This window comes from Danio rerio, chromosome 4, assembly GCF_052040795.2.
Source record: "Danio rerio strain M-AB ecotype USA chromosome 4, GRCz13ab, whole genome shotgun sequence".
NCBI classification, from domain to species: Eukaryota; Metazoa; Chordata; class Actinopteri; order Cypriniformes; family Danionidae; genus Danio; species Danio rerio.
In genome coordinates this window covers 79,516,459-79,535,500 of record NC_141024.2, presented here as the reverse complement: position 1 = coordinate 79,535,500, position 19,042 = coordinate 79,516,459, and the positions used below count along the sequence as shown (strand labels likewise).

At 39.6% G+C, this 19,042-nt stretch overlaps 2 protein-coding genes across 2 annotated transcripts in view; one reads left to right on the top strand and one right to left on the bottom strand.

The window, feature by feature from the left end:
* The window catches only part of LOC137491081 (uncharacterized), a 554,517-nt gene that overhangs the window by 152,712 nt on the left and 382,763 nt on the right, over nt 1–19,042 (bottom strand). The window lies entirely within an intron of this gene.
* Nucleotides 12,742–19,042, top strand: part of si:dkey-82i20.1 — a 62,283-nt gene continuing 55,982 nt past the window's right edge. Inside the window, exons 1-2 of the mRNA XM_087245647.1 lie at nt 12,742–12,806; nt 17,545–17,717. The gene's annotated coding sequence lies outside the window, so the exon portion shown is untranslated. The remainder of the gene's footprint in view (nt 12,807–17,544; nt 17,718–19,042) is intronic.

Genomic DNA, 19,042 nt, shown 5'->3' with positions numbered 1-19,042 from the left:
CATGTATTAAGTTTTACAATATTAATACACTGTGATGATCCCAAGACTCCAGATTGGAGTATGTGGTAAATACTGATTGGTTGCTTGAATTACTTATCAATGGGTAACTAAAAGCTGTTGTGCTAGCTACCCCAAGATGCTGTGGCTACTCAGGAGTCCTCATGTCAAGACCTGCCCTCTCATTGATTCTTTAACCTTATGGTTTTGTTTTGCATTGCTTATATCATGTAGCTAAAGTGTTGTTGTGATTTATATCCTAAGTTCTTTATCTTCATTATTATCCCTAGACATTTGTTGGTTGCTTTGATTGATTGTTCTATGAGTTGCATTTTATAATAAATAGTTAGCATTCAGGCTATTTTGTTGACTCATCTCTCTTTTATGTTGCAACTCAAACAATCGGGTCACAACACTTTGTAAAATGTGTCTGGTTGTGTCCGAGATCTTGTCTTTTCAGTCATGACCATAGGTGTGAGTAGGAACCTAGATTGAGCGGTAAATTGAGAACATTGCCTTTAGTCTTAGCTCCTTCACCACAACAGACAATCACATGAACTGCATAACTGCTGCCGCTGCACTGATCCATCTTTTAATCTCACCAAACTGGAGATGGCCACCTTTTTTAAGTCAAGGACCGTGGTTTCTGACTTGTAGGTGCTGTTTCTTTCCCTGCCATGTCACACTCAACAGCAAATTGTCCCTCTGCATGCTGAAAGTCCATGTCCTATGAAGCCAACGGGACAACATTATCTGCAAATGACAGAGACAGTCCTAGCCTACACCTACAATCATGTCAGTTAAATTATTATATTTTTGAGATCAGCCTAAAATAACACATTTACAAAATAAAATGAATAAATAGATGGATGGATAGACATTGTAGTGATGGAAGGGGAAGTAGGATGTCTTGTCTAACCATAAACCAAGATGGAGCTCTCTCAGAAGGGATGGACCAGTGCGCGAGTTGTCTAAAACTGAAAACTTTATTGTTCCAGTTAAATTAATTGACTAAATTATCAAACTGTTTTAAATATTGTAAAGAAATATATAAGTAGAGAAGTAACTTTAAGTACGCAATTCATTTTGAGCATGATAGTTTGTTATTTTGAGTACCTCAGAGCAGTGGTTATCAATTCTGGTGCGTGTGCAAAATGAGTTGACATCCAGTGAAAATCAGAAAATATGATGTGTAAGAAAAATTTATCTAAAAACGAAAGGAAAGGGTTAAGTGATTCAGGACATAAGAGCAAGTAATAAAATAGGCTATAGCCCATATTTCGCCCCGAGGAAGCCCAGCTTTGGCCTGATCAGGCCCTGGAAGTGACAGTGGAAACGCGACTGGCCTGGGCTCCCTCGCTTTAGGTGCGATAGTGGAAATGCGGCTAATGGTTCTGGTGGCTCTCAATGGTGTGGAACACTAGTCAGTTTTTGTTGGCTTGTCACTGGGTTAGTGGGCAACACAGTAGTCCTCACTGTAGTGGGCAGATTTTTGAAGCGGCTTACTTTATTTCACTCCCTAAATAATCTTCATCGAGGGAGACAGCAGCCATTGTGTTGGACCACGTGTTCCATATTCTTGGCCTTCTAGTTGACATGGTTTTAAGTAGGGGTCTGCAATTTGTGTCCAGGTTTTGGGCAGAATTCTGCCGACAGCTGGGGGTGACTGCTAGCCTCTCACGAGCACCACCCTCAGACCAATGGCCAGGCCGAGCAAGCTAGTCTGCAGCTGGAGAGAGTCCTGCATTGCGTCGCATGCAGGGAACCATTATCTTGGAGTTTTAGATTAATCATGGTCAAATAAGTATTTAATTCTCTTCCCATTTTTTCTATAGGCTTGCCTCCCTTTCAGTGCTACTTAGGCTATCAGCCCCCTCTGTAGACTGACTTCACAAGGCTGCCATTTTAAAAGTGAAATCGAGGCTACGTTTGGAAAAAACTTGGAAGTCACACAGGAACATCGCAGTAATTTCTGGTTGGCATCAGTGAACACTGGCATATCAGCGCTGTTTAAGAACACGCTTAAGCGGCACTTGAATGTTAGTGGGAAATGGATGTTTTTAAAACTTTAGTACTGGGACAACTCTATAACAGACAACACAAGGGTGTGCTACAGAAGACTGCATTGTTTTATCGCTCACCCGATTACATTTACTCATTTAGCAGACGCTTTTATCCAAAGCGACTTAAAAATGAGGACAAGGAAGCAATTTACACAACTATAAGAGCAACAATGAATAAGTGCTATAGGCAAGTTTCAGGTCTGTAAAGTCTAAGAAGGAAAGTATTAGTAATTTTTTTTTTTTTTTTTGAGTACAGTTAGTGGTATATCCAGAGGCAATTACAGATTAGGAAGTGAAGTGGAGACTAAATAGTTGAGTTTTTAGTCGTACATAGGCTGAAGCAAGGAATCGTCACCACAGTGTCTACCTGGTGCCATGAACTGAATCCAAGGCAGATACTTAAGCGTATTATTCTTAGAGATTGTAATTTTGTTTGATGCCTAATATGTTTTTAATTTTTTTAGTTAAACTGAACTGAATAATATTAAAGTAATGTTTACACCACCTGCATTTTGAAATTGCGGCAACAGCTGGAGGTTTGTAGTCCACAGCATGTTGCAATGTTTACAGTGCTGATCCTATAGTTCCATGTTTTTCACACCACAGCCTCGCTTTCGTTCTTTAAAATGGTGGCTGTGTGAAATAAGCATATTCTCTTCCCCAAAACCAGATGCTATTGTTCCCTCAATGCATTCCTTCATTCAGAGATGCCTCTAGACATGGAGGATCACCAGACTGGCAATAGGAATGAAGCGTCTGCCCCATCTATACATGTGTGGTCAGTAAGTCTGGTTGTCTTCCAGAGACATTCCTCTCAGACTTCCCTCACATAAATTGGGACCCAAATTCACTGGACCATTTCCCATTATCAAGGTGCTCAGTCTAGTGTTGGTTCAACTCAAATTAAGCTCTAAGTTTAAAAACATTCATCCATTTTTTTCAGATGACTAAAATCAAACCCATTCTTCTCTCCTCCCTGCAGCCCATAACTCCTCTGCCTCCCAGACTGGTTGAGGGTGCACTCACATACACCGTGCACTGGCTCCTGAATGTGAGGAGTAGAGGTAGAGAGGTTATCAGTATCGGGTAGACTGGAAGGGTTATGGTCCAGAAGAGAGATGTTGGATTCCGGCTCTGGATATTCTGGACCCCTCTCTCATTGATCAGTTTCATCTGGTCCATAGTGAGTCTTAAGGGAATGCGGCGGAAGGGGGCGTTCTTGAGGGAGGGGGTACTTTCACCATACCTGATGCTTTTGCTTTCTCCTACGGTTCTGGGTGACAGGTTATCTCTTGTCATCAGGTTTTATTTGCAGTCACAGGAGCTCTCGTTTCCCTTTTGTCCTGTTTATAACCCTGTATTTGTGTCCAGGAACGCTAGTGAGTGAGTGTTTGGTTGTTTTTTTCCCATGGCACTTCCTTAGTGCTCACCTGATCGGATGATTACTTTGACTTTTGCTTTTTCCAGGACTCACTCCTCAAACACTTGTTTTTTTGCATTTGAGTAGTAGTGTAAAGGTCTTTAGATTTTGGCATGATGTCTAGCTTTTGAGGCTCTTTTGGACTACTTCACTTTGTCAGACAGGTCATATTTAGGTGATTTTTTGATTACGAACATGTGTGGTAGTAATCAGGTCTGGGTGTGGCTACAGAAAGCCGGTGTGAGAAATTAAAGTTATCTTTTAATGAGGAAAAACATTTTCACACAAGGCTATGTTGTTCAGTACTTTGTCTTCCTTTTAAGTATAAAAACCTTCATTTAAAAACAGCACAATGTGTTTAATTGCAGCCAATCATCATCCCTTAATCAGCACATGAGGATCCACAGTGGAGAGAAACCATTCACATGCACTCAGTGTGGGAAAAGTTTCATCCGCTCATCATCTCTTAGTCTACACATGAGGATTCACACTGGAGAGAAACCATTCACATGCACTCAGTGTAGGAAGAGTTTCAGCAACTCATCACACTTTAATAAACACATGATGAGCCAGGCTATTCCAAACGTTCTGCTCACATAACCCCAAATTTGTACCATCTCCACTGGCTCCCAGTTGCATACGGCATTAAATTCAAAATTCTTCTCCTTGCATTTAGATCCCTAAATAGCCTAGCACCCTCCTATCTCTGCAACATGCTTGTCCCCTACACTCCAACTCATTCTTTACGTTCTGCTGACTCTGGCCTTCTCGCTGTCCCTCGGTACCGCCTCTCTTCAATGGGGGCAGATCATTTAGTGTTATTGCACCTGTAACGAATATGGTGGACCAGACACATAATCATTTTGCATTTTATTATACAACCAGCCAACTTTGCCCAGAGAAGGCTCGAAACCTGATTCCAAGGTATTTACGACCCAAAGGAATGTGCCATGCGGCACTAGGCACAGGAATGACTTACAAAGGACTATTTAAACTGCTTGTTTAACACTGTTTTCATATAAACTTTACTCTATATGTTTAATCATATGTTTTGCAAAGTTTCCCTTTCTCTTGTATTAATATTTTTGGTTTTAATACCCCTGCATATAATTTTTTAACAGTTCCTAGGCTAAACAACCTCCTATACTGTTCAAGTTTGGACTTTTCGAAAAGCTTACTTGCTGTACAAATTGATCGTTGACATTTTATTTTAATATGAGTGCAACATATTAATGTTTTAAGAGACTTTAACATTTTTTGTCCCGATTTACATAAAATTTGCCTATGCAAATTATTCAGCCTCGGACAAAGACCCACATAAATTTAATATTCCAGGAAGTTAGCTTCTTATTGGTCAACTTTCCATGGAGGGTGGATCCGAACCTACCCTATAATGTTGAAGACCAAGCTAAACTCCCCCTCTTCGCACGCACTCTCTCTGTTCAAACTCTCCTGGGACCTCTGTTGGGACCCTTTCTTCAAACACGCTGCCTGGAAGCTCCCCCTCTCTCTCCCAACTCCAGGCAACCCCAACCCCCCCCCCCCCTCCCCCAACCCCCTCCTCCCCCAACCCCCTCCTCTGCTCTGGAAACACGTTGTTTTGAAACCTTCTTCAAACTTAGCAACTTCCTCACAAACCTAAGTATTGAAACCTTCAAGAAAGCAGGCAGAAACCCAGACGGAAAGGGTTAATCGCACCACGCTCAGACATTTTTCTGTTCAGAACTTTTGCGGCGTCAACCAACAAAGGATCAGCCAACCAACAACATGCTCAACAACGGGAGTTCGGACATCACGAACAGACCGCAAGTATCACCTTTCTCCCAACATCTAAACTGGTGTGAACTAAATTAACCCTAAAGAGACAATAGAAGGGTTATATTGAATTTATATTGAATTTGATTACGTTTGGTTGCTTGGTTTGTTCTTACAGACTCATAGGTTTTTCCCATCATTACATCTTCTCAACCTCTTCACGTTTGTTACTCTCCCCTATGCTTGTATGAAATTGTGTTTGTGTTAGGTGTTAGTTTCTGTTGGATTAGTCAATAAAGTTTAATTTTGTATAAAGAAAGGTGCCTGTGTATATTAATGAATCTAATGTCTTGAACTTTGATCTTGCTACCCTGCTCAAATTTTATGTTGATAGCATTGCTGAACGATTCGTTTGTTCGGATTAAAAGAGTCGATTCATTTGAAGCCCCGTTTAAATTAATCTTCCTCCCGCTAAGCTAGCCCGCTATATAATGTTCCAAAAGGTACACGAGCCTTGAAATCTAAATCATAACTCACAACATTATAACGGCGGAAAAGGCGCAGGAAGAACAACCTTGAGCTAATTTACTACTGTAATAATGGTGTAGATATGCGAACACTTTAATCTACAGTATAATTTGTCACAGATTATTAATGTGGATATGCGTGCAAGTTAATCTATATTATTATTATGATGTGCTACCTGTTTATTTGTGGAGGATAAACAAAGCATGAAAAATGTAATTTATTACAGTAATCTTTCAAGCTTGTTCCCAGACAAGTCTCTGGGTCACTAATACTTCGTATTTCTGGAAAATCCGGGATGGAATTCTAGTAAATGGTAGCACTGTAGAGGAACGGCTTCCCGACAGTTTCACACCACCTAAAAATTCATTTGTTTCTAATTAATTAATTTATTTATTGAACCTGCTAATCCAGCCAGAATATTTTTTTTTCTATGGTTGCATCTGCATTTTAGTTTCTGTGATAGGCATATTGTATCTTTCTCATTTAATTCAATAAAGTTGTTCTTTAAACAGCTTAAGCATTGTGATTTAAACCTGTATTTTGACCCTAATTGAAAAGTGTTATTATGCACATCTGAAATCAAATGCATTTTTATTCTAATGTAAAATACATGTTGAAATAGAACACAAATACACAAATGTATTTAATATTCCAGTTTTATTTTTTGAGTAAATGGTTTTCACAATTTTTGCCTATAATTTAAATGTTCTCTCTGTGTGTTTAAGTATAATGTGTATAGAAGAGTTGAATGAATTTATGCTCTTGATGAATGTGTACAGATGAATATTTGTATAAATAAAAAATGATGACAGATTGTGGTGTGTTTTGTCTTATATAAGCTTCACTTCCTGCTTTGCTACTGTTTGGACGTCTTTGCCTACTGCTCCGCTCTTTGCACTCTTGCTTTTATATCTTATACCCTAATTTTAACTTGAGCCTATCAGCACAGTGCTCAAAAAACACAGCTTGAAGATCAGCATCGATTCTACAAACATTCTGGAATATAGCTTTACTAACAAGAGGGGAATTACCGTCTAAACAATCCTCCTGCTACCAGCTACCAGCTGCTTACATTCCGGAGACGGGAAAACACGGCTGTGAAAATGCCTCTGGATCGGATTAATTCAGATTCTCACTGCTGTACAAACTGCCACAAACTTCTACAAAGGATTGCAGTTCTTGAAACGAAGTTGCTTGCGATCCGACCAGAACTTCAGCTTCATTGTGGATCCTCTCAGCACACAGCCGGTGAGTCCCATAAATCTGTTCCTGCTACTGTTTTGAGCACAGAAAAACAGAAAAAAACTGTTGAAAATGAGTATTGGCATAAATAAGGTGCGAGACCAAAGGGTACTCGCGGGGTCAGATCATATGCTGCCGCATTAGCTTCTTCTACCCCAAATACAGCTCGGACTCAAATACAGCTTCAGAACAGATATGAAGTTTTGAGTAATATGAGTGAAGAATCCCCAAATGCAGTCAGACAGAGATCGCATGATTCAGCAACTAATTCTGCATGGAACAGAGGCTCAAGGCCGACTAGACAGCGGCATTCTGCTCCGATCGCACCTGAGATAAGAACACTAGTCGTGGGAGATTCAATAATCAAGAATTTCAGGAGCAGATCTACAATGACATACTGCTTTCCTCATGCAACAGTTTCTAATGTAAATAAAGAACTTGAGGAAATTCTGAAAAACCACAGTACTGCAAAACGGATTATCATCCATGTGGGGAAGAATGATATTCGGAAGGAACAGTCAGAACTGCTCAAGAAAGTTTTCTGTGAGCTCTTGGAAACAGTTGAAAGATTGAAGGTTCAGCCGTTCATAAGTGGACCACTCCCTGCAAGAGGGACAAATATGTTTTCACGGCTTCTTGGTCTAAATGTATGGCTACAGAAAACATGTAACAAGAAAGGACTGAATTTCATCGACAACTTCAATCTCTTCTGGAACCAAAGACAGCTGTTTACATCAGACGGCCTTCATCCAAACAAGCAAGGTGCTAAAGGACAATATTTTTTTCCCTCCATCATCCATCAGCTGTGTATGCCACTGAACTAAATTGCACACACACACCTAGCAAATGTCCGGATGACCACAGGACTTCAAATCAGCTCCTGAGTGGCCTTGTGGCTGACGAATCACCCAAGGACAGTGATAATGCCATGCAGCCAAAACACCCGATGTTGATAGAGACACGATCAGTTGCCCTCTGCTCAACACAGGCAGACTGTGACGCATCAGAACAGCATCAAGTCTCGTCACTCAAAAATGATCCTCAGGAAAACATATTTCTGCAGACAGAATCTCCAGATGCACAGCCTCTGTCACCGGACACTTTCTCATTGTCACAATGTTCACCACTCTTGGGATTTTCAAAAAAGATGGAGGAACTGGTGTATGCTGGAATTAAACTTTCAGACTCCATTGCAGCAAGCCCCCAGTTATCAACCAAAAAGCGGCCTGCTCCACAAACACCTGGAAGAGCCCTCCGATTTTTGCCACACCGCCAGGGCCCAAACAACAACGCCCCATCTTCAGCTGGTGAACACAAGAGCTCTCACTGATGTGTGTCGGGGGCCTGCTTAGATAACAGTGTCTTTATCAAATGTTTTGAGAACAAGCAGGAACCCAGTGTGTCTGTAGCTTTCTCTAAGCAGATATGTGTTGTGTTAAGTGACAGAAAACCAAAGACTTCTTTTGGTCGTAAAGCAAATGATTCAAATCTGGTGTCTATTAAATGTAGATCTGAGACTTCTGTAGTGAAAACGGCTAAAACTGTTAAGTTAGCGCTTTTAAACATCAGATCGCTCAACAATAAGTCTCTTTTAGTCAATGGTTTTATCAACACAAACTGCCTTGATTTTATGCTTTTAAATGAAACTTGGCTAGATGACAGTTGTAGCGCAGCAGTTCTGAATGAAGCAGCTCCTTTAAACTTTGACTTTTTGAGTGTTTGCAGAGCTAATAGGAGAGGTGGAGGCATCGCTGCCCTGTTTAAAGATGTGTATGAATGTAAACAAGTGTCATTTGGTGACTATTTGTCTTTTGAATATCTGAGTATAGCACTGAAAGGTGCTCCACGCATCTTACTGATCATTATCTACAGACCTCCAAAATATTCTCCAGCTTTTATTGAGGATTTTACAGAGCTGTTATCAATAGTAACATCTGAATATGATTATTTTAGTATTGCTGGGGATTTTAATATTCACATTGATAATCCAGAAATCAATGCTGTAAAAGAACTGATGACTGTTTTTAACACTTTTGATCTGACTCAGCATGTTCAAGGACCCACACACAATCGTGGACACACTCTTGATCTACTTATAACTAAGGGTTTACACATTTCATCGACTGTTGTTAAGGATGTGGCACTATCTGATCATTTCTGTATCTTTTTTGATATATTGATCACTCCAGCTATTAAAGACAGATCTGTCTCTCTCAGAAAGAGATGAATAAATGAGAACACCAGTGAGCAGTTTATGAAGGCCATATCACTAGCACCAAGCATATCTGCAGATTCTGTTGATTCTCTCCTTGATTTTGTTCAATTCTAAAATTGAGAATGTCATAAATGACAATGCTCCTGTTAAAGTCAAGAAGATGACTGCCAGGCAAAAGGGATCTTGGACAAGGTCACCGAGAGTACAAATGATGAAAAGACAGTGGAGAAAAGCTGAGCGTATGTGGAGAAAGACGAAACTAGTAGTCCATTATAATATCTATAAAGACAGTCTTCATGCCTTTAATATGGAACTAAACACTGCTAGACAGACTTTCTTTTCAAGCCTTATAAACAGCAACTTAAATAATGCTCGTACACTCTTTGCAACGATAGAGACTCACAAACCCCCCCAGTCAGATTCCCAGTGAGCTCCTCTCTGAAAGCAAATGTAATGAGTTTGCTCATTTCTTCACTGATAAGATCAATAATATCAGAAAGGCAATCAGCTCATCCAATCAGTCAAGTTGTGTCGATATCAAACAAGCTCAACCACAACTTAAGAAATCAGAAATTATGTCTGATTTCATGGCAATTAACGGTGTTTACCTGTTTAGAAATGGATCTTCTAAAAGTGGTAAATGCTTCACTTCTCTCAGGGATTTTTCCAAACTCACTTAAAACTGCAGTTGTTAAACCCCTCTTGAAGAAGAGCAACCTGGATAACACCCTATTGAGCAATTACAGGCCAATCTCAAATCTCCCTTTCATTGGCAAAATCATTGAAAAAGTTGTTTTTAACCAGCTTAACAAGTTCTTAAACTTCAGGGGGTGTTTAGACAATTTTCAATCGGAGTTCAGAGCACATCACAGTACAGAGAGCGCTCTTATAAAGATAATCAATGAAATACACCTAAATACAGATTCAGGTAAAATAACAGTGCTGGTATTGTTGGATCTCAGTGCTGCATTTGACACTGTCGATCACAGCATACTTCTGGATAGGCTGGAAAACTGGGTTGGGCTGTCTGGCACGGTCCTCAAATGGTTTAGATCTTACCTTGAAGGGAGAGGTTACCATGTCAGCATAGGTGACCATAGGTCGAGGTGGACACCCATGACATGTGGAGTCCCACAAGGCTCGATTCTGGCACCTCTCCTGTTCAACCTTTACATGCTTCCTCTAAGCCAAATAATGAGAAAGAACCAAATCTCCTACCACAGCTATGCTGATGACACTCAGATCTACCTAGCCTTACTGCCTAATGACTACAGCCCCATTGACACCCTCTGCCAATGCATTGATGAAATGAGCAATTGGATGTGCCAAAACTTTCTTCAGTTAAACAAAGAGAAAACTGAAGTCATTGCGTTTGGGAACAGGGATGAGGTTCTCAAGGTAAATGCGTACCTTGGCACTAAAGGTCAAACGACAAAAAATAAGGTCAAGAATCTTGGTGTGACTCTTGAGTCAGATCTGAGTTTTAACAGTCATGTCAAAGCAGTCAGTAAATCAGCATACTATCATCTCAAAAACATAGCAAGAATCAGATGCTTTGTTTCTAGTGAAGATTTAGAAAAACTTGTTCATGCTTTTATCAGCAGCAGGGTGGATTACTGTAATGGACTCCTCACTGGTCTTCCTAAAAAGACAGTCAGACAGTTACAGCTCATCCAGAACGCTGCAGCCAGAATTCTAACCAGAACCAGAAAATCAGAGCACATCACACCTGTCCTCAGGTCTTTACACTGGCTGCCAGTTACATTCAGAATAGATTTTAAAGTATTATTACTGGTCTATAAATCACTAAATGGCCTAGGACCTAAATACATCACAGATATGCTCACTCAATACAAACCTAACAGATCACTCAGATCATTAGGATCATATAAACTAGAAGTTCCAAGAGTTCAGTCAAAGCAGGGTGAATCGGCTTTCAGCCACTACGCCCCTCGCTGCTGGAATCAGCTTCCAGAAATGATCAGATGTGCTCCAACATTAGGCACATTCAAATCAAGACTGAAAACACATCTGTTTAGCTGTGCCTTTACTGAATGAGCACTGTGCTGCGTCCGACAGATTGCACTATCATGTTTTTCTCTTCTTCTTCATTCTTTCATATCACATTTTACCTGTTTTTATGTTTTGTTTTGTTTTGAACGCATTTTTATTATTTGTTTTTATTTTTATTTTACTTGTTTCTTTTATTCTTGTTTATGTAAAGCACTTTGAATTGCCATTGTGTATGAAATGTGCTATATAAATAAACTTGCCTTGCCTTGCCTTGCCTTGCCTATCTTCACGTGGTTTACCTTTGTTCTGTGTTTAATGTATGTTTGTGCGTTTGTTTGTTTGTTACGTCTGACTAGTCAATAAATTCCATTATAATCAGATGAATTGTATTGTTTGCCTCACTAGAAAATGTCACTGAAATACAGATTCCCCTGCCTAGCTATTATAAGTTGTTTAATACTTTTGAATGATTAATCTACTTCACAAGAAGTAGCAATTAAATTCCCTTTTTCTAAATGAATAGATTACCGTGTCCGCTCGGAAGAGCGGCGGCTCTGCTTGTGTTTGTTTGGTCAAATTAGCAAATTGATCCGGAATATTAATGATTAATAATAATTTGTTATTGTTGATAATTAATATTCATAATCTGGGAATCCGCTCGGTCGCGCGAGCATGATCATATACAATCATATGCTTGTTTGACCAAATTGACTGAAGCTTAAGCCGGAATATTAATAATTAAGAATAAACCGTTATTGTTGATTATTAATATTCATAAAATGAGCTAATTTTATGTTACACTGTGTTGGCGTGGGTTTCCTCCGTGTGCTCCGATTCCCCCACAGTACAAACACATGCTCTATAAGGAAACTGATTAACTAAATTGGCCGTAGTGTATGAGTGTGTGTGTGTGTGTGAGTGTGTATAGGTGTTTTCCAGTACTGGCTGTATAAAACATATGCTGGATAAGTAAGCGGTTCATTCCGCGGTGGTGTCCCTTGATAAAAATCAGGGACTAAGCCGAAAAGAAAATGAATGAATGAACATTTGAACTAAATGTAACTGTTTTGGCTTTAATCCTGACTAATCTAATGTATAAACACACTTATATTATTGAACAGCATCTGATAGAAAATAATAATTCATCAGAGAGATCTGTAAGGGGTGTACTCATTTATATTTTCATCTGTAATCTTATTTTATTAGTCCAATACTGCTTTGAATTTTTTTCAGAGACCTCTTGGATTTTATTTCAAATACATTTTTCTCTATTCTTATATATGTTTGTATTATATGACACTATGTATACTATATTATACTTTTTCAATACTCCTTCAACACACTTGTGCTCAGAGAATCTGCACAGATATCTTCAGCTCCAGTGGTTTGTGTGTTGTCCCAAGGACACGCCCACAGTCAGGAGAATATCATGAATATTCATGTCAGTGTCACTCTGTGGAGCCAATAATATTTCAGGATATACCTGTAGATCACACAGGTGTGTTTTAGTGAAGTGAAAGTCAAAAAGCTCAGATTGTGTTCCTGCTGCACAAGAGCGTCTGTACTTCTGCATGTGAGTTTAACACTTCTACATTACGCTGATTTGTGGAGATGATGAAGGGGTTTTATATGTGTGAGTGTGATTTAAATGTCTGATCCTGAAGATCAAATCCTCAAACACAGATTAAACACTGAGTCAAACACGGTCATTTAAACACTGTGTCTAAAAGCTTTATTTTTAATCCCTTTAAAGGGTTTGTTCTCTTCTATGTCAGACTGACTTAATAGTGTCCAAAGATTCAGCATTAAATATAACTCTAAACATTCAGAGTCACCAAATCAAAAGTAAAGTTAAAGCAGACCTTCAGTTGAACAGGAAGAAAAGCTGCTGAAAAACAGGTTTCTTCAAGAGGTGCTTCAGTGTTTTTAAGGCTTGGTTGTGTTCATTTATTTTTATTATTAAAATGCTGACATTCAATAAACAAATGACATTTAACCCTTAACTGTCAGCAGACGTTTTTAGTACTAACTCAGTATCTTAGTTAATATATATAATGTCACTCGAAAAAGTATATATCATATATTAAATGTGAAAAGTATGAGGTGTCAGAAGCAGACCTTCCAGCTGAACGGGAAGAAAAGCTGCTGAAAAACAACAAGCTGACATTCCTTAAACAACACTGCATTTAACCCTTTACTGTCAGAGTAACTCATTATAACTTAAATATTAAAACAACAACAACTGCACAATAGTTATGAATTGAGTTATAAACTGAGGTAAAGTTGCTTTATATTCGTACATTTGTTCATTTTGGCTACTTTAAATACTGGCTCTGAAATGGTGCGTAAGAATGACTTACAACACAACATTAGCACTGTTTATTTGACTGTGACTATTGTACTTTGAGAGTCGTTGGCTGATAATGTGATTTATTGAGATAAAATTGGTTTTATATTCGCACATTCAGACTTTATCCTTAATAATATCACTTCACAAAATTACTCTGTGCTAATTCCAAATAGTAAAATCATATTATCATATTATTAAATTATAATATAATGACTATCAAAGTACAATATTCACACTAAATTAAACAGTGCTAATGTTATGTTGAAGTCATTCTTATGTGCCATTTCAGAGCCAGTAGTTAAAGTAGCCTGGTATAAGCTGTCACAGTACCAAAGCAAACGAATATAAAAACAACTTTAACTCAGTATATGATTTCACTAGTCATAATTAGCACAGAATCATTTTCTGAAGTGATATTGTTAAGGAGAAAGTCTGAACATGCGAATATAAAACCAGTTTTAGCTACTTTTGGCTGAAGATGTTTAGTGAACACACAGATGAACTGAGCTTTAATAAACCGACCTGTCTGTTCCTCAGACTCTTCTTTTCTCACTGTAAGCGCCTCTTCTTCAATCTTCACATCTTCACTCTCCAGTTTAACAGGATCCATCTTTCTTCAGTCGATTCAACAGTTGATTTCTTTCTGATCAATGCAGTATTTTCTGCGTAACTCCGCAAACACTCATTCTGGGCCAGGATGATGGAGTTTTTCATCATAATGCTGAATCAGGAGTTGACTGAGTGGGCGTTTGGGTTCAAGAACAATTGGGTGGACGGTATCTGGCTTAAGCAGTTCACTATGTCTCAGACGACCAACGACTCTTATAAGTCCAGTAGAGTGGTCAAGCTCAGGAGCTAGGGCTAATAATCTACTGTTGGAAAGTAAGGGTTTGTTACCCTTTAAGTTCAGCTGGAAAGCACATGGCTTGTGCCTGCTTCTGGACTCAGTTCTCAGCAGCTGCATGGTCTTGGGCACATACTTCTCAGGTTTGATTAGTTTGCATTAACTGCTCTTGTGATTCATGTTACACCAACTGATCAAAGCTGTGGTACTGCGAGAATTCTTGCATTATATCAGAGTAGTCTATCGTGGTCAGGCTACAAAAGGTTACCCTTCTCTCCTCATCAGTAATGTCTAGCACTGATTTTCTTGTATCTTGAGGATAGGCACTTGAGTCTTGCCACAGAAATTGAGGTCCCTGCTGCAACTGACTGGGAACTGAGAGCTGCTGAAGGGTTTTGCAGTGGTTGCTGGATTGTTTTCAGTCAGCTCCTGAATCTCTGTGATTCGTGTACCCACAAACACTTTATATCTGCATGAATCGGACTGGATCCAGGACAAGACTGTCTTTGAGTCACTCCATAAATGAACCTACTGAATGTTCAGTGTCAGTTTCTTTTCTAGAACTTTTGGTAGTTGAGCTTGTAGCATGAAATTAGCTCATTTTATGAATATTAATAATCAACAATAACGGTTTATTCTTAATTATTAATATTCCGGCTTAAGCTTCAGTCAATTTGGTCAAACAAACATATGATTGTATATGATCATGCTCGCACGACCGAGCGGATTCCCAGATTATGAATATTAATTATCAACAATAACGAATTATTATTAATCACTAATATTCCGGATCAATTTATTGTTAATTTGACCAAACAAACACAAGCAGAGCCGCCGCTCTTCCGAGCGGACACGGTAATCTATTCATTTAGAAAAAGGGAATTTAATTGCTACTTCTTGTGAAGTAGATTAATCATTCAAAAGTATTAAACAACTTATAATAGCTAGGCAGGGGAATCTGTATTTCAGTGACATTTTCTAGTGAGGCAAACAATACAATTCATCTGATTATAATGGAATTTATTGACTAGTCAGACATAACGAACAAACGCACAAACATACATTAAACACAGAACAAAGGTAAACCACGTGGAGATATCGGGTCTATACGGGACTATAAAACATGTACGAACAGAGAGAGATAGCAAAGCGCGGAAATATAGATTTCAGATAAAAGAGTGACAAAACTTTCAGTTCCACACACCATTAAGGATCACCAGGATTATAAAAAACACCTTTTTGATAAAAGGGGCACAGCTTAATCGCATAACTAAAATCACCTGGTCTTTCATGTCTGGAGGTCTCTCTCTTTATGCGGGTCTTTTCCTGATGAAACTCCTTTTGATGTCCTTCTTGATGCGTGGAGTTTGTAATGCAGTTCGGACGAACACGATCGCAAACTTTAAACTGAGTTTACTTTTGCCGGAAAATAAAGAAAACGTGGCGGGAAAGTCCATGTGGCTGTGAAGAGCCGTGTGGCACGAGGGCCACCGTCAATGATGTTCCTTTTAGGACGTTCTCTTTCTGCCCAGATGTTTGGCAAAAGGTCTGGTTATACCTGCGGGTCACGTGACAACCCGTTCAGCATTCTGACCAATGGTTTCAGTACAAAGTTCAAGCGGGAACCCTTCCTTTGTCTCGAGGCTGCTCGTATGCAAATTTGAGTGTCCGCCTAAAGCATGCGGACAGGCATTTAATACAGGGCTTTAAAGAATAAAGCAATGCGAGTTATGGTCTCGCTCTATGCATCATGTGTTGTAAAATGTCAGCAGAAACCCATCGGTACCAAACATGGGGGGTTTAAAAGTACATTAACATAATTTTTCATATCCTTCCAATATTTATGCTTTACAAAGGCCTAAAGGGAACATACATACAGGTTATAAGAGAGGTTACACAGGTAAGAAAAGTCAGAAATGAGATACAAAGTTTACAAAACATAACACCTTAGTTTTGTGCTGGTTCAGGATTTGATGAGTTCATTTTCTTTCTGTCGGAACAGCCTCGTGGTTGTGTGTGTGTGTGTGTGTGTGTATTTGGGCAGGAATGTCTTTGAAGTGACAGACCTATCTCTCCAGGCTCCCTAGATTATTTAAGCTGTCACGAAAATCCAGACTTTTTGGAGCCAGGAGTCGTAAAACCCTTCTGTCGACCAAAGCCAGACCGTGATAAAATCAATAAGAAATTTTATCTGTGGACTGTACGCTACAAGCTCCACTAAGTGCTGCACAAAGTTCCAGCCTGGGTACAGATAGCTGTTGTTTTGGGAACACTCGTGATCTGGCTGTGACAAATGCAACCTCAGCTTGGCCTTGAAGACTCTGTGTTCTCAAATATGCTGCTGAACCATATGCATGATTTGATGCATCACAGAATATGTGGATGTTTCCTAAGCAGGACTCAGAATCTAGCTGTGTGCTGGTGTAGCATCGTGGTATGGCAATGTTGTTCAGGTGCTGCAGTTCCTTCTCCAATTCTTGCCAGGCTTGCACAAGTTCTGTTAGCAACAATGGGTCATCCCAGCCATGTTTATATATATATATATATATATTTTTTTTTATCCCATAACCTTTGAACCAATGCTTTAGCTAGTGTTGTGTAGGGGATTATGTACTCTGGTGGGTCATACTAACTGGCTAAGACTTGGTAGGCGTACCTCATTGTGGGTATTTGTGGCTCCCTTGGATGAGTTTTATAACCAAGTGTGTTTGTTTGGCAGAGCTAACGTAGACCCATGGTGGACTCAGAAACATCTCGCTGCTTTTCAGAAAGCTTAAGCTCATTTTTCTCAGATCTAGCTTCTGTAGGAAGGTGAGCAACAGCAGAAGGGATGTTAGAAGCCCACTGCCTTAATTCGAACCCCCCAGACATAAGTAGAGTCTGCAGCTTGTTCACCAGTTTGGATACTTTGTCAGTTGATGTTACACTCTGCAGGTAATTGTCCACATGGAAATGTTTCTCCACAGCTGCACGGGTGTCTTCACCTGGAACAGTATTCTTCTGGACATGTTTGAGGACAGCAAATGTTGCACAGCATGGACTACATGTTGTCCCAAATGGCAGAACTTTCCAGTCATAGATGCTGACTGGATTATCACAATGCATGTCTCTCCACAGAAATCTACGAAGCTGTCTATCTTCTTGGAGCAGCCGCATCTGATGGAACATGCCTTTAATGTCACTCATGATGGCAACAAAACGCTCTCTGAAGGGAAGCAACACTCCAAACAAGGTGGAAGGAAGAGTGGGCCCAGGCAGCAGATACTCAATAAGGTTATGGCTTTGATACGGTAAGGAACAATTGTACACTACGCTGTGCCTGACATTATGATGCACCATATGGTGTGGCATGTACCAGGATTCATGCGTTTGCTCGATTGCTTTTGGTGATAATTTGATTTCATAACCAGATAGCTCCAGCCTTTCGACTTCTTGGTTGTTCACCTTTGCCAGTTTTGGGCTCTTGTTGTACTGGCTCCATGGGGGTGATAAAGCTGTAATGATCAGAACCTATTAGCAGCACTGGCTGGGCCTGCGAAAATGCATAAAGAGGCAGTCCTTTGAGATGTTCATATTTCTTTTGCAATAGGGTAACTGGATGTGAATGTTCAGCCAGACCCAAATTTGCTGCAGTGAAAGCACTCTTTATTTTGAATCTTTTGTCTGGCTGATATGCCGGGTAAAGAGTAAAAGATACTCTTGAACCATGAATAACTTGGGTGTCATGTCAAACTGTCCTTAAAGAAAGCTTTTCTTCCTGTCCATTAGGCTTAAGTTGTTCTGCTGCTTCATGAAGCAAGATAGTATGTTCAGACCCATCATCTAGAATTGCATAAGATATTAGTGATTGCTTGCCATTGTGTAACAACACTTGATACTGATTTTCAACATGACCTGGCTGCCATTTGCTGGCCGATCAAGCTACAGCATCTGACTTTCTTGAGGCATTTCAACTTGCTTCATCTTAGGTAATTTTGTGTTGAGGTCATGTAGGACAGTTAGGTGTTTGCCTTTACAAATTTTACAGATGCCTTTTAACCTGCATTGAGCAGCTTGATGTTTTCGTCCGCACCTCCAGCATCTCTTATTCATCTTAATCCAGTTAGTTTTGATTTCACTGGTTGGCTGTACAAAGCTTGGGCATTGATTAAGCTAGTGGTGTTTATTGTCACAGTAATGACAGTATGCATTCTTGCCTGGAGTTTGAATTTCTGGGGGGTTTACCACTGGAGTGTTTGAAAACTGCTCTGCAATGTGCAAAATGTTGCTGGCTGTAAAGTGTGCTTATGCTGGTAAAAGGTATAGCTGTCAATCAGTCCTAAACTACTATTAATTACCTAAAACTTTTCAACATATTGTATATAGACACTTATCAAATATTATTGAACAGCACCCTATAGAAAATAATAATATAAAAGAGAGATCTGTATTAGGCTTGGGCGGTATCCAAATTTTGAGACCGTCAAACCGCCTCCATATTTTACCCCGGTATCCGGTATTACCGGCGTATAATAAAAAAAATTATGACGTAAGGCTCAGACAGCGTCACCAAACTGTTGGCTTGAGCCTAAACCATTCAGAAACTGAATACCTTCTATGCAATCTTAGGCTCGCA